The sequence below is a fragment of the Rhinoraja longicauda genome, chromosome 24, assembly GCF_053455715.1.
Source record: "Rhinoraja longicauda isolate Sanriku21f chromosome 24, sRhiLon1.1, whole genome shotgun sequence".
NCBI lineage: Eukaryota > Metazoa > Chordata > Chondrichthyes > Rajiformes > Arhynchobatidae > Rhinoraja > Rhinoraja longicauda.
The window spans coordinates 11,407,907-11,423,577 of record NC_135976.1 but is presented as its reverse complement, the minus strand read 5'-3'; the positions used below and the strand labels follow the sequence as shown (position 1 = coordinate 11,423,577).

General features: G+C 38.8%; 1 protein-coding gene across 2 annotated transcripts in view; it reads right to left on the bottom strand.

The window, feature by feature from the left end:
- The window catches only part of LOC144605425 (protein phosphatase 1 regulatory subunit 12A-like), a 177,008-nt gene that overhangs the window by 134,005 nt on the left and 27,332 nt on the right, over positions 1–15,671 (bottom strand). The gene's annotated exons all lie outside the window — the stretch shown is intronic.

Sequence of the window (15,671 nt, the reverse complement as noted above, 5' to 3'; positions counted from 1 at the left end):
TCAGAATTACCAATGGCTTTAACAAATATCAAGAATATCAGTGCAAACATGTTATAATGTCAGTGATCTCATGTAATTGCTTGGGACCTCCCAACCTCCCACTTAAAAATATTTGTGGATTTTAACTAAATCAACACATACGTTATAAAATGACAGAACAAAATATACAAGTACAAGTTCAATCTCAGGTTATCCATCCAGATAACAGCGTGTCAAGATGTTAAGTATTCAAAAGTAATCATTGTCTTAATAATTCATTAGCACAAAGACAACAAATTAATCAGAAGTTTAGAGAAACTTTGATAAAATATTAAGCTGGTGTTCATGACTGGATTTCAGATACAGGTGATCCCTATGTCACAGCTGTTTGGTTAACAGACATTTTTCACTACATAGTTCACAAATCACTGCCTAAAAAATTGAGACACAGAATAAAATCAACTCAAGATTTGTGATGGATAAAGTAAATGGAAATTAGATTTTTTTTTTTAAATCAAAGCACTCATTTTTTGATGCATGCACAGATGATATGGTTTTGCGTTATGTAAATCGCAATGCAGACCAATTACATCAGAATTATGGAGATATGATGCTCTGAAACGTTGAGTAAAACTAGAAAATCTGCAATCTAATTTGTATTCATTCCAACTGGTAAAGCGATTCCTTAAACACTGCAGATATTTCATACAAGCAGCTACAATGGAAATTGCAAAACCCTTCAGTGTATGACAAATAGTCAGTGAATAAAAATGTAATAACAATTCATCACATTTTAATTACAGACAAGCCCATTTAGTTGCAACTATTTCGGTTTATTGCAATCTTCAAGGAAATATTTTAATAAACCAAGAGGCAATATTATTAGAGCTGCCTTGGTGAACTGCAAATTTTAATTGCGCAACTTAACTGATTTAAAACATTCAGGATGTATTAAATTTCTAGGACAATCACTGTTTGGGTAGAATTGTACAAATGGTTAAGCTAGACAGTCCAAATGTAGAAACAGGAAACTGCAGATGCTGGTTTACAAAAAAAAGACCAGGTACTAGAGGCAGCATCCCTGGAGAACATTGATAGGTGACATTTTGGGCTGGGACTTCAGAAACATTTTTGTGGGCGGGAATCGTTTTGATGAACACCTTCCACTCCAACCTCCATGAGATCACAGCGACATGCACAAGGCATGATGACTTCTTTACCTAGTCAAAATAATTTAACAACAACACAGAAAACTTCGACTGAGCAGGTGAAATGCAACATTCTAAGAAGGATTGGAACTAAGGACCTCGAGAACCAATGACATAGGTTTAAGGTGAAGGGCAAAAGATTTAATAGGAATCTGAGGGGTATATTTTTCACAAAAAGGGTTGTGGGTGTCTGGAAGTGGGTGTGGGTGCCAGATGAGATAGTTGTGGCAGTTAAACAACATTTAAGAAGCAGTTGGACGGTTTGGAGGGATATGGACCAAATGTGGGCAGATGGGACTATTGTTGCTGGGACATGTTGGCCAATGTGGGCAAGTTGGGCCGAAGGGCCTGTTTCCACACTTTATCACTCTCTGACTCTCACAACAACAAATCAGGTGGAAATTACATGAACAAAATAATCAAAGGATGCCATCAAAAGGTTTTGAGCAATTTCACATTGATCTCAAGCAGATAAAACCCTATACTTAATTTTCAGTAGCATTGGGCTAGTTATTTGGTGGGGGTACTGAGTTTAAAGTAATCAGAGAACCTATGCAATTGTTATACATCAACAGCTAGCAGGCTGACAACTTACCACATGCAAAAACATCTCCAACTCCAAACTGTTTGACACGCATTGCTTTCTACCAAACAAAATTACTTTTAGGTTTATAAAATTAAATTTGGAGCCGAAAAGGACAAATCCAAAATTAACCCCAGACCAAATATTTGTGTAAGACACAGTGCTGGAGGGACTCAGGCAGGATCTGGGGAGAGAATGGACAGGTGACATTTTGGGAAGGGACCCTTCTTCAGATTTCATTTTGACTTGCGTGAATGTAATCACGAAGATGCTTCCACTTTTATTGAAAGTCAAATAAATTAGGCATGTCACCAAGAATGCCAACAAGCCTCTAGAGATTCACATGAGAAATGTATCCTGACTGGTTACATCAATGTCTGGTACGGCAATCCCAACACTCAGAAACACAAGAGGCTGCAGGATGGTGGAGTTGCACCCTCACCCTCCACACCATCAAAAGCATCTACAAGGTGCTGCTTCAAGGATGCTGCACCTATCAAGGATCTCCACCATCCGAATGATGCCCTCTTCTCGCTGCCAATGTCAGGCAGGAGCTGAAGTCCAATACTGCCAGGTTCAGGAACAGCCGCATTTATACAACTATCAAACTCCTGAACAGACCTGTGCAACAGACCAAACAAAAACCCACGTTGGCACTACGGACCATCCCTTGCAACACCACACAAGACTTTCAATATATCTGTACCTCACCAAAGTTGTGCATATGACAATAAAGTCAACTGAACTGCTGAGCTTCACTGGTATCGTGCTTGTTCTGACCTACCATTTTGTCAGATAGTACACACAATCAGAAAACTTAAAATTCATAGCTGGGTCTCACTGGGGTCTTTAATGATGCTTTAGAAATATCTCATCTTATCCACAGATCTGTAATGTTACTCTTAAAAAACATGCTTTGGGGTTTTTTTGCACCTTGTCTGCTGAGATGGTAACTCCTGACTGTTTTGTCAACTTTCATCTGATACATCACCCAAATATTTCAAGTTCAAAAGTCAACACTGATCACTTCCCATTAGTACTATTTGAAAGATAAACATGTTATTACTTGTGCAACTGATGTCTGGATTTGCATTCTATAAATCACCACCTTAACAGCAAAATTACACGAGAACTGCTGTGCAGACCAACACACCGACAAACTGCGAGCTGCACTACAGTACAATAGAGAAAGGAAATTAGTACCGCAACCAAAAAATCTGATATTTGCTTATTAGCTGCAACATGCGTCTAATGGTAGAGGCAAACATTTATCCAATTGAACAAAACAGATCTAAGCTAATAAAGCGTTAAATATTTTAAATGTAGTGCTTATGTTGCAAAATGGCAGTGGGCGAATTTTTTTAAGAGTCAGTGAAGGAATGGCACTTACTCTTAATGACCTTAAAGAAACTTGGTCACTTTAACATCAGTACATCCTTGTGCAAATGAATTGAATCAAGCATATACTCACATATGACAAGTCAGTATACATGCCACAGGGCTATCTTTTATTCATTATCATCTCGCCATTATGTTCTTTAGTACATTATATGCCCATCACAGTTCTCATTCAAGTCTGACACATTTTGGCATGGAACTGACCTGATTCTGACTCTTAAAGGGTTTTTTTAATCTCTGTATCACAAATGAATTATGGCCTCAATGAGCTTCTGTCTGGTGGTACAGTCCTTTCCTTTCAGTCTCTCCTTAACAATTGACTACAAATTCTCAATCGTATTCAGGTCAGGCCAGTTACCAGGCCAGACCAAGACACTTATTGCCTACTGTTGGAAAAATTGGGTTACCATTTTTGATTTGTGGCACAGTGCAAGGTCTTGCAGGAACATCCCAGAACCATCTGGAAAAGTCTTCACCATCTCCGGCACCATTCTTTCCTACAAAACTTTGATACATTGTGGTAATCTCACCATCAACTGGGTGCAGAAGCCCAACATCATGGCAACTGAAATGAGCCCAGAACATCAGCCTTTCAGGATGTTTGATGAACTGGTCAAAGTGGCATTTTTTCACCAGCTCTCAGACTGATCTCTGAACATTCTGGCTACGATTGCCCGAAACCAAGTAATGGCTTTCGTCACTGAATACACATTTTTTCCAGTCCTCACACGTCCAATCTCCTTTAAGGACCACTGGTGCTGCTTCTTCATCGCAGTGGTTAGAAGTAATTTTCTCAAAGATCTGGCTGCATGACCGACTTCAATGAAGTGTCAGCACATAGTGTTTGTTCTTATAGAATCCAGTTGCCTCCAAATCCTTCTTCACGGTATAACTGATCCTTCTTACCATCACAAATCAGCAAGGCCTCATTTCTTGGAGTGGTCTTTCTTTTGTGGCCGCACCTGCCTGTCCTCTTCGGTGATAGTGATCGATGAAGGATACTTATCCGTCCTCATCTTCTTGAATTCTCATTGGATTTTTTCGTGAATTAGGTGTTCCTATTTCTGTATGATTTGTCCATTCCCCGCACTCTGATATGCTGCTGTACAACACTTTTTTTTCCACTACACTGGGATGAGATAAAATAGCATTATCCGGCCAACTGATGGCAAATTTCACAGAAATTACTGGAGGTGAATATCTGGGGGGGAAAAAAGATCACTAGAAGAACTTTTTCAGAGAGATTTATAGGGTTTCAGAAAAACACAAAAATAAATGGTGGACATAGGAACATCATGTGAAAAAAGAAAGAAAAATCAGCCCGTGATTCAATTAATTTGCACAAGGATGTAAATTCTGCAGCATGGATTCTATCTTTTGCCAATGTTAATTATGGACTAGCAGTTTGTGAAGGTGTTCAGTGCCATTCAACAGTGATGTCACGAAGTTAGCTGAAGAATCAGACTGCAAACTGGGAAGTGAAAAGTTCCACTTTATAAATGAGAAAAAATATATATATACCTTAAAGAATTCATTGAAATATCAAACTTAGTTATATTTTAAATTAAATATTATTCAAGAAATGAGACACAAGCTGCAGAGATTGCTCAGCGGCAACAAACATTCCGCATGATGCTTAAAACTTTGCTGCATGGCATTGTGGTTCTTTTTTTAGACAGAATAAAGAACCCATTTCAATGATTCGATAATTGTCAGCTAAACCCAGCTCATGCAAGAATTTCACTGACAGCAATTTCAAATGTTCACATTTTGAATGCTTGAAGTTGCAACCAGTTCCACAGAATGATGACAGCAACAACAGCTGACAGATTCAACATCCCAACCACTTGAAATTCTGGACCCAACAGCATAACTAGAATTTAAATGTTTAAGAGTAAGAAACATAAATGAAAGCTGATTCATGCTCGTCTACCAATTTAGCTAGGAAAAATGTGCAGCATGCTGACAGCATCAAGATATTTTTAAACAAAAGTCTAAGTACAACATACCATCAGCTATTAGCTCTGCGTGATTATTCACCAAGCAGTTAGAATAAAAGATTCAAGTTCAATCACCAGACCATGCAGAGCCTCCATTGTGGCTATGTTTTAGTCTGCAATGACTGCAAGTTTAATTGGAGTATATACTAAAATGTATCTACTGCAGCACATCCGAGAAAACATTATAATGCACATTAGCATTATTATTGAAACATTCCATTTTTTAACATTTATAGATCCATTAACAACTTTATAATTTACCTGAATTTATTAAAGTTTAAGAGGTTTCATGACACTAATTTTGCAACAATGGAACTTTTTCAATATTTAAACTGTGAGAAAAATGTTTTAAAATTTAAAATGTATCTCATAAACCACATCATTACTAGAAATGTAAAGGAGTATGTAAAGGAACAAAGTACCCAGAAGTGAATTACTAGGAAGCATACATTATGATGTAAATGGAACAATAAGTGGAATGGAAAAATAATTGATGTTCATAGTCTGAAACTCACATTCTGAATGGCTGAACTAATCAATGTAGAAACTGTCTAAAGCCTTAATGTGTCACAGCGAACAAAGTTACAAGACTGAAAACTAGTATGTGGGATCAGCACAAACAGCTTTACATTCTCTACTGCCATGCGCAATGGGTAGAATAACTATCTAAGTAATAACCTTTCATGATTATATAAAATCAGAGCCACTTTTCAGAGGTCAAATTATATTGCCACTTTAACAACTAAACAAATTGGTTTTGGTTTTCAATTGTTCTGAACAGCAGCATTACAAAGATTACTCATCAACGATCAGGCCGTTAAGTATAATAGGACGTTTTTCTTTCAAAATGTACACTTTGCAGTTTAAAAAAAAAAGAGAATCTTAGTTTCAATATAGCTTCAAGCCCAGAGGGTTGTCAGTAGTTAATAAGTTCTTCAGGAGCAGCACATTTTTACAAAAAATCTTGAGGAAATTCAGGCATCTACCAAATGCCTAATAGAAAATGGCACAGGAAATAATAATAGTTTCAGACCAGAAGCACAGCATTAACTACAAAGCAGAGGTCAGAGTAACAGGCACAGCATTCACCACAAATCGGAGGTCAGAGTTGCAGAAGCAACAAGGGGGGATTGGCGGCAATCATGAAGCAAGAGTGATGAAGAGTGGGGGACAGATCAGCAGCTACAACAGATTATTGTGGAGAAAATGGAAATGAAATCCCCTTTCTATGCCAGTAGTAGTGACTTTAAAAATAGTTGGAAATACCATTACAATGATCTGAGTAAATGTATTCGCGCAGAAACTACATTACTCTCAGCCTGCAGTAGCTGAGGCAAGCCTCTAGGAGAGCGAGGCGGCAGTCAATTTGGCATTGCAGCTTTTGTACTGCATTACATGTTCCCTAAATCAAAGTACATTTACAAGGACTAGAAAAATCTGCAACACCTAACAAATAATTTTCTGTAAAATATTTATATTTCTGCAACACAATCTTTGCAAAACCAAAAATGTCATTTTCCCCAAGAATGCCACTGCTATTTAAACGAGAATTTTTGTACATTGAGTTAAAACTTTGTTTCATAGTTTTTAGTTTGAACTGAAAGTGACTTTTAATGATGCCTATTAGATTTAATATTGTTAATCCCCCATTACATCAATAAAAATGTTGTGCCTCCCAGAATTACTCTGTGTGTTGTCAGAGGAAGTCAGTGAGGTGCTGACAGTCTGAAGTCAATACTCGTAAAGTGAATCTTACAAATATAACCATAACCACAAACGCATGGTAATGGTGTTAGCGGAATAGATCTGACATGCCCATTGTTACAGAAATTTTTTCAAGTGTGCAAAACAAAAACAAACAGCTGGAGGAACTCTGAGAAAGGCACCATCTGTGGGGGTAGAATAGACAGATCACATTTTGGGTCTGGACCCAGCAAGGAATAGAGGGAAATCAGCTGGAAAGTGCTGAAGAGTTGAGATGGGCAGTGAGCAGGCAAATGACAGGGTGAATCCAGGTAAGGAGATGCTGATATGTGCATAAGTCATGTGGAGAGAGAACTGAATGGAGATATTCCAAAGCAGTGGTGACATGCGGAGATAGTCAAAAGTTCAGGTGATGTGGAAAAAACAAATTGGCCTCCACTGCCTCAGAAGGCAGTGGAGGCCAATTCTCTGAATGCATTCAAGAGAGCACTAGATAGAGCTCTTAGGATAGCGGAGTCAGGGGGTATGGGGAGAAGGCAGGAACGGGGTACTGATTGAGAATGATCAGCCATGATCACATTGAATGGCGGTGCTGGCTCGAAGGGCCAAATGGCCTCCTCCTGCACCTATTGTCTATTGTCTAAATGGCTGTGGATGGTGGAATCTGATGAGGGCAAGTGAGATGTAGTATCAGTTGAAGGGATGGTGGGTGGGTGGGTAGAAACAAGGGGTGGGGGAATGGGGGCCTGGAGAGGATGGAGGTGGGTGATCAGCAAGTTGATGGTGGAGGAGGGGAAAAAGGAACCAGGGTGACAAAGGCATTACCCATTTTGCTCCTAAACCTTTAACAAATTCTACCATCTGCAGCAATTTGCTTTCTCAACTTACTTGTTCAAACACATTTTAAAATAAGTGTGCTACTTAATATTTAAAAATTAGTCAAAATAATTCTTAATATTCCAGAAGTATAATTATCCAAAATCATACAATTAAAAAATATATTTTTCATTGTAATACAAGTTAAAAACTAATTAAATGCATCACACCAGGAAATTAAAAATGAACAATTAAAACATACAATCTTATTCAAAAGTGTGAGAATGATCTCTAATTCAACCATCGCTTTTCGAATGCATGGATTATTAGAATCTATGCATTTGAAAAGCAGTGGTTGACATAGATCAGTCCAGCAGATTGCACCAGAACCACATTGTAACATATACATTAAAAACACAGGTTTAAATACAGGTTTTTCTTAAACATAAACGAAATCGTATTAAGAGAGAGGGTCAACAGCCTGTTTAACATTCAGGAAAATATCTATCACTGAACTCCAGGCAACAAGTAGAAACAAACAGGGTGAAGTCATTGTACACAAGTTCCTTCATTCATCGTGGAGTCAGTTGCTCTTTGTAAGCTGTCACAAGAGATAATTTGTTCACTCGCTTATAATTGCAACCAAATTGTATTCACCTCTCAGGCAATGGAATGCTTGATAGGAAAACAGGGCAGGTCTCCATTAATGCATCCAAGGCAATAGAATTCACTCAACTATTTTTAAGGATGGTATTTAAGAAATACATTCCAGCAATATAATCACATATGGCTCAGAGACACAAAATTACTAAGAAAAAAGTTAACAAACTTCAAAAACAATAAAGGCATCTGCAGTAACTCCAAGCTAGAACCTAATTAGTGGTGCCAGCTCTTTTTAAGAGCATTCGCTGTAAGGCAGCAACTCTACCGCTGCCCCACCGCTCTTCTCACTGCTACCATAGAGCTGGAGGTATAGAAGCCTGAAATCTCATCCCACCAGGTTCAGCAAAGGCTACCTTCCTACAACAACCATGCTCTTGAACCACAGTTCAAAAGAGAGAAACTAAGAAACTAAGGAGAAACTAAGTGGGTCAGGTAGCATCACTGGAGGATATGGATACGTAATGTCTTGGATCTGGACCCTTCTCCCAACTGCTGTAGACACAAGAAACAGCCTCCAGAGATGCTGCCTGACCCGCTAAGTTACTCCAGCACTTGGCGTCACATGCAAGATTTCAACATTTGTACGTTGTGTCCAAATTCTTGAGCCAACGTGCACAACTCAAACCTTAAATCAACAACGTAATTCTACAAACTACCTCTTGCACTACCACGGACTTGTTTTCTAATTGTTTTTTTTCCCCTCAGTCTTAATTTCATTGTCTCGTAGAATGTGTATAATGTGCTTATGTGTATTATCAAATCTATGTGCGTGTGATACTGCTGCAAGCAAGATTCTTATTGTACCTATACCTTATCACATGTGTGTATATGACAATAAACTTGACTTGACCTTTGCATCTTTCACTCTGATCAATTTAGCAGAACATTTAAAAGTAAACACCTTGAAGTAATTGAGATTTAATGGCATATTCAACACCAACTCCCTTACACATTGCAAACTAGCCCAGACATGAAGTCTGGAGAGGGATGCAAATGAATCTTTCAGTTTGAAATCCTGAGCACTCCAAACTTAGCTGGAACATTGAAAAAGCTGAGCAGAATGTAAAAAACTTGGGTCCATTGTTCTTGTGAACAATTGCAACATTGAAATGTGAACTTGAAGATATGCAAAATATTATTTACCTAACCTAAAATTAAAAATCAAATATAGTACACAGATTTCAATAAACTGAGTCATTACGAGTTACTTCTATGACAGAAACAACTTAGAAAATACACAATTATATTTCTAGCTTTCAGACACATCTTAAAATTTAAACAAAGTGCAAAAAAACTAAACGGATCAGATATTATTTGATCAGGACGATTTCTCCCCAAAACCACCTTATCTGCTGAGTTTTTCTATTAGTATTTGCTCCTTTTATTTCCCCCCCCTCTAGCATCTGCTGTTTCTTGCATTTGTTTTTATTTTATTTTGTCTGGCACTCTCTCACACTCTCAGGCAGCACAAGCTACTGACACCCAGCAACTAGCAGTTTAATTAGATAAAATATTCCAATAAATGTATTACTTTTGGTACACCTCTCCATATGAGTAATGCAAGCAATGACAAGGGCAACAAAGTTCCAAGAAGTAATTACACTGTCTCAAAATCAGTTTACATTTGACTTTTATATCATATCATATCATATATATACAGCCGGAAACAGGCCTTTTCGGCCCTCCAAGTCCGTGCCGCCCAGTGATCCCCGTACATTAACACTATCCTACACCCACTAGGGACAATTTTTACATTTACCCAGCCAATTAACCTACATACCTGTACGTCTTTGGAGTGTGGGAGGAAACCGAAGATCTCGGAGAAAACCCACGCAGGTCACGGGGAGAACGTACAAACTCCTTACAGTGCAGCACCCGTAGTCAGGATCGAACCTGAGTCTCCAGCGCTGCATTCGCTGTAAAGCAGCAACTCTACCGCTGCGCTACCGTGCCGCCCAGTTCTGATTAAAATTAATTCATTCTCCACAGTTGTTTCCTAGCTCACTATGCATCTCCAGCAGTTATTTACAATTCACAGCATTCATATTATTGGCCTAAGTGTTAATGAAACCCTCCATAAGATGGAACAAAACTAAATTAACATGTTAGGCACCTTTCCGACCTTTAGGAGGCAAGGATAAACCATTCTTTTGCAGTTAGTGGATTTAAATCTACCTCCAAAATGTAACTAGTTTTCACTTTTACTTCCCTAAAAGAGGTATCACAACTAGAATTTTTCTGTAATGTCATCCAAGAACACCAACAAGCTTAGATCCATAAGCAAAATATTTAACATAATCTGATATACCAAAATTAAAAGGAAAGTGATATTTGCGTCAAATCTCATTTGAAACTTAATCAGACACAATTTTCCTCTGGAAAATTTAGCAAAGAATTGAAATAGAAACATTTCCCAAATTACTCAATTCCATCCGTTGTCCAATACTTCCCAAAACAGACTATTACTTGATGTTCATACATATTACACATTTGGCTCATTTAGTCTGCAGCTATTTTGCTCTAATTTTCCTGCAGCTTTGTAATTTATTCCAACACAGGCTCATCAAATTCCCCATTTTGATTCCTTTGCCACCTAACCAATATGAAGGAACAGTTTAAACTGGCAAGTTAACAGGAGCACCTGGCGAAAATCCATGCAGACACAGGAAGAACAAGGAAACTCCACACTAAAAATACACATGTTCAGTCTCTAATCGTCCCCTGAAGGTGTCACATTCAACGGCATTTATTAGCAATGTGATGACAGATGTTGTCAACAGATCATTGCATTCCCATAAACTGCTCAGACATCCAGTTTGACTTCTGCCATTTCTGGTTCCAAACTTGAAAGTTTTCCAAGCCTTGCACCAAACATGGACAAAATAACTCCATTCCAGAGATGTGAAAGCAACCGAACATAACATTAAGATTGTATTTCATCAAATATGACACTAAGGACCTTGGTAAGTCAACGGACATTAAGGAAAGGGCACTCCTGTAGTTTCAAGAAGCTCCTCTGAGCCAGTCACACAAATATGGAGCATTCAAGAGCAGGTCAAACGCTGGATAATCCTGCAGGGACGCCCCTAAACCTTTCTACCAAAAGTCAAAGTTGGAAATATATATTTTACTTGCCTGGGTAATGCAGACCCAATAAAGGTCAAGAATATAAATAGTCAAAAGCAGAATGGCACACTGATGGCATCTTAAGTAATGGAAAATAAATTAAATGCAATACGGAATAACCGAATGAAGTAGAGTGAAGAGTAAAAGTAGGTGCAGCAACTATAGGAATGGGGTGTGAAAGTGATGATTGGTTCAGGAGTCAGATAGTAGTGGGGAAGAAGCAGTTCTTAGTGTAGATGCCTAATCTTTCAAGCTTTGGCATCTTTACCCAGAAAACAGAAGAAAGAAGAGGGAATGGCTAAGGTATCAGAGTATCTTTGGCAACACTTGCACCTTTCCAGATGCAACTCACTGTGAAGATGGATTGGATGAAAGAAAATGACAAGCCTGTGATGGGCAAGACAGTGTTCACCACTCACTGCAGGTTTAGGAGTCAAGAACAAAAGTGTTGCACCCAGTCAGGATATTTTCTGTGGCACATCTGTAAAAGATCGAGAAAAACTTTGTGGACATGGCGAATCTTCTTAGACGCTCAAGAGAGTAAATAGGCCAATGTCCTTTCTTGTTCACTACAGTGTGAAAGGACAGGGTTAGATTGCTGGTGATATGGATGCCTAGGAACTTGGAAGCTGTAACCATTGCTACAGTAGCTCCATTGAGGATGATAGTGTTGCATTCACCACCCAATCGCTTCCTTCTGTGCACAATTAACATTCAGCTTGTTAACATTGAGGCCCGGCTGGGTGTACAAATACCATGACACAAGACTCCCGGTCTCTTCCCTATGCTCCATTTTACTGCAAGTATCTGCCATTAAGTTTACTGCCACATTCATTTTAGCCGTCTGCTCTCGATATACCTCTGAATTTACAACAGATTTGAAATAAGAGGGCAAAGAGCAGTTTTTTTTTTCTTCCCAGATTGAAGATTTTTCTCTGGCACCCAATTACAAATGATCATTTTACTCACACCAACAATATGCTTAATCCTGTTCACCACAATCTTGATTATGACAATTTCAAAAATCTAAATACATTGACCTCCTACAGTTTTGGTTTGAAGGTTGAATTTCCATTTAAGGGGTTTTAAACTTTGACTGCAAACCACAATATAAAATGTGAAATGCCACAGGACGTTAAACTTGATTATCCAGATATTGCTTCACCAGCCACATAATTTTGGCACATATTGGACTGAACTACAAAAATGTAAACATGCAATTTAGATGGAAATTTAAAAGCTTCAGCGTCACAAATAAGAATCAGAATTAGCTAGTTAGTTAGCTAGTTTATTACCATTTCCTACAATAGTTTAGTTGGGTGCCAAGATGACAGGCAATGTACTTATTAGTCAACAAAAGTAATGAATGTCAGATGAAAAAAAAATGGAGAAACTCAGTAAATTGAGCAGCATCTTTGAAGGGGGATGGGGAAAATTGTCGACATTTTGGGTCGAGTCACTGCATCATGAATGGGTAGCAAGGGAAGATAAAGAGCTAATAGAAGAAAGGTGGACCAAGTAAGGGGTGAAGAATGGTTGGCAGAAGGGGTGAGGTGAGGGGGGGGGGCAAGTGGGAGGAGGGTTGGATTTGGGAGACAGAGGCAGGTGGATGGTGGGTGGAAGCAGACAAAAGAGCAACAAATCACAAAATGCTGGATGAGCTGAGCAGGTCAGGCAGCATCTGTGGAGGGAATGGACAGATAACATTTCAGGTCGGGACTCATCTTCAAACCGATCCGTCTTCATTTTGTTCAAGATTACAATATCTTCAGTTACATGAGTCTCCGAAGAGGAAGAAGAGCCAGTGGTAGAGTGAGATAAGATATGAGCACTAATTCTCCTAGTTTCCATTGGGCTTCACCCGGGCAGTGGAAAAGACAAAAGATGAACAAGTCCGAAGAAATAGAAGGGGGATTAAAATGACATGCTACTGGGATCTTGGGATGGCCACTGCGGACAGAGTACAAGTAGTTGGCGAACCAGTTGCCTAGTCCACATAGTAAAGAGATTATTGAATGCAGTAGACGAGTTTCATAGGAGGAGAACGTCAATTTTTGCCTCACTTTGAAGGACCCAGGATGATGGTTAAGAAGTGTTGTAGGAACAAATGCTGCAAACTGTTCACCTTTCAGCCAGCTTCCTCTTCCTCCACCTCCTTTACCAAATTCCATTATCTGCATTCTCTTATGTCACCAATGAATGTCAGATGTAATGGGAAATGCCACAAGCATTTTATTTTGTCCACTGGTGACATTATCATTTCTTTTTAAATTCTGTATAATTGATTGTATTAAAAATGAAGGAAAGCCCAATTATAATGAAAAGCAATAATCCTATATCTTTCACCCAATACATTTCTATCCCAACACCCCAATTTTCTGTATACTGAAAGAGGCCTGGGTTTACAATTTTCTTCCAAGAAGAGTTTTCCCCACTTTCCTTCCTGTATCAATTTAGCCCATTATAATAAGTTACAAAATTTAGATTATTGTTTTGCCTATTAGAATGTGAATTGATAGTGGTTAATGTCACATGTATCTAGATACAGTGAAAAGCTTTGTCTGCATGCTATGCAGTTAAATCATACTTCACACAAGTACAACAGGTAGCAAAAGAGAAACGTGCAAAATATAATTCTACTACTCCATGGCATTGGTTAGAGAGAAAAAAGTCCAAGGTCCATAATGAAGTAGGTTGGCAGATTGGGGATTACACCAGATGTAATAGGGGAAGAAGCAGTTCCTGAATCTGATGGTACATCCTTTCAAGCTTTTGTATCTTGCGCTTCGGGGAAGAGGGGAGGAGAGGAGGAGAGGGAATGACTTGCGCAATCCTTAACTATGTTGGCTGCTTTCCCAAGGCAGCATGAAGTGCAGATGGAGTCTATGGGTGGAGGCTGGTTTTCTGTGATGAATTCGCTTCTATCCACAACTTTCTGCAATTTTTTCTGCTCTTGGGCAGAGTTGTGGCCAAACAAAGTTGTGAAAGGATGTTTTCTACAATACATCAGATGTTTGTTGGGGTCATTGAAGACATGCCAAGTTTCCTTAGACGTAGAGGCATTGGTGTGCTTTCTTTGACAACAGCAATGTGATTGATCTGGACAATTCATTGGTGATTTTTACTTTCTTACACCCCGACTCATCATTATGAGAGATGTGGCTAAAGGTGTCACCTGTAAACTTGAAAATGGAGTTAGAGCAGAATTTGGCCCCATTGTTGAGAGTGTACAGGGACTACAGTAAGGGGCTGAGAATATATCCTTGTGGAACACCAGTGTAGAGAATTATCATGAAGGATGCTTTGTCAACATATCTTCACTGATTGTGATCTATGGGTCAGAATGTCAAGGATCAAACAGAAGAGATGGGTGCTGGCTCCTAGATCCAAGAGTTTAGAGATGTTTGGTTTGTTGAGGGAATACATCATACAGATATTGAGATATTTTATTTTTGTTTCCCTCTTACTGACAAAGCTAAGCTAAAAAAACATGTACTCTTATACCAAATTATTGGCAGTACTGTCTTAAGAAGGATCCCCATCCCGAAACATCACATACCTATGTTCTCCAGAGATGCTGTCTGATCCACTGTTACGCCAGCACGGTGTCCTTTTGTATAAATTAACATCTGCAATTCCTTGTTTCTACAGGTAGTACTACATCCATAACAAGGAATTAGAACACCAAATAGTATGTTGACCTTGCCTACAACAGAATTGGAATAGATGCACCTGGTTCCTGCTATAAACATCTATCTGATAGTGTGTTAGTTTGGTCTTTACTCCAAAGATCAAAACTTGTATTATAGGAAGTGTGCCACAAGTTCATCAGATTGATTCCTAGAATCGAACTGATGTGTCCAGAGCAAGAGGTTACTACTGCAAAAAGTGGAGAGCCACTCAAAACTGAGCTGAAGAACTGCTTTCAGTCAACAGTAGTAAATCCCAAAGATATGCTAGCGAGGAAGACTGCAAAGGCTAAGTGGCCAAGTACACTCAGCATAGAGATCAACAGATTATGAGACCTTGAGGAAATCAAGCAAAAAAGGAGTGGAGATAAGTGGTGCTGAGATAAGAGATCAACCATGTTGTTACTGAATGGCACACAGATAGATACATTATACAAAACGGTTTCCTCTTTCTTCTATTTTTCGCATTTTTAGTTTCACTGGAAACAAATAATTTGGGGAGATG